The following is a 1714-nucleotide window of genomic DNA, read 5'->3' as shown; positions in this document are numbered from 1 at the left end:
AAAGGAGATGAGATCAAGTCCTAAAACCTTGGATTTGGTGGTTTGACACCTTACCCCACCGTGTAGAAGTGTTGGTTTAGTCGGGGGAATAATACAAGGGGTACTTGCTTTGTAAATTAGGCCTAATTGGCTTAATTAGGTCTGGAAGGACAGTAAGGGTATAGACCTTTCAACTTGTGGCTAGAGTTTAAGCCTTTGGGGAATTGTTTAAATTAATAAAGGGTATCTAATTCTGCCCTTATTTTGTCTTGTCCTTTGGAATTTTATTAAGTTGTGTGTGGAAAACTCAACAAGTAGGGCTACTAGTCTATGATAGGGCTACTAGACAAATAGGACAATTGTGAGACTAGTATACCAATAGACAAAATCCTTTAGCTTTCCATCCCACTGGTATCGGAAGATTGTCTACCTTTCACACAAGGGTAGAGTGTTTTCATCCTACTGGTACCAGAAGATACTAAACCGGTATGGATCCGGTCACACAAATTGTTGTGTGAGTTGAGTACTTGGAAGGTGTGTTGTTTGACACCTTGAACAAACAAAAGAACTTTTTTTGGACATAGTAGTTGTGGGTGAGAGAAGGTCATCACCTAGTTGGTTTCTTGACTCTACATCAAGATAATCCTTGGCTCTCTCTTTCTCACAAGAAGTAGCGAAAGTTAGCTATCTCCCTAGGCTCTTTTGTATTCCCAATGTGTTGGAAAAAGTGAGATTAAGTCCTAGTCACCTGGTTTCACTTTTTCCCCTCCATACTATGTATAATATTAAAATTAATAAACCAATAAAAACCACAAATAAATCCTCTAAGAAAAACACCTAATACAACATACTATAATGAGAACTTACAAATATTTTAAGGAAACATACCTAATATAACAGACTACAATGAGAAAGAAATATAATCAATCACATATGTGCTCCTATATGCATAAGTATATGAATGCCAAGTAGAGGTTAGACATTGAGATGTAGAATATGGGGCAAACCATTATTTAGAGTTTCTAGCAAACCTCAAGACAATTAAAAATATTTTGGTCTATGGCTATCTTAAACTGATGACCATGATATATCTAATATTTTAACATAGAATAGAAGGTTGGAGGAATCTGCACACTTGTTTGTTGCAATTCTCAATTCCTTGTAACTAAACATTCTCAGAAAAGAGTCGGAGGAATCTGCACACCTCTTTATCGACCATAGCTGATGCCTCTACCAAATTAAAATTGAACAGATAACCAGAGCAACGGTGCGTGCACCAATAATACCAGGCACTACACGCAAAGTACTCATGGTTTTGCGTTTCATAGAAAATTGAGAGGCACCTACCCGAATAAGGACATTTGAATTGCTATTTGATGGAGCTGAATTACGTATATTTAACAAATCTCTAGACCAGATTTGACAGGGCCTTGAAGGATGATTGAAACAAATCTCCGAACCAGATTACGTTCTCTTGATAGCTTGAAAACGCTTGACCGGTTTTTGGCTGGAGTTTACCTGTTGGCCAACCAATCATACGTCTTCTGTGGTATTTGGGCATACTGGATGCCAATATACCAGTTTCTTCAATTTGGGCTAAAAGAATCCCAACTCACATGTGCCATTTTTTGAAATGATTTTCTGATTTCCAGTAAGTGAGGCGCACAACATAAGAGTATCTCCAGCCTAAAACATAAATTTTCCCTGTTTTCCATCGCTAAATTGTTTGCGACCG

The sequence above is a fragment of the Cryptomeria japonica genome, chromosome 3 (genome assembly GCF_030272615.1).
Source record: "Cryptomeria japonica chromosome 3, Sugi_1.0, whole genome shotgun sequence".
In the NCBI taxonomy this organism is placed as follows: Eukaryota; Viridiplantae; Streptophyta; class Pinopsida; order Cupressales; family Cupressaceae; genus Cryptomeria; species Cryptomeria japonica.
The sequence above is the reverse complement of the archived record's forward strand: the minus strand, read 5'-3'. Positions refer to the sequence as shown.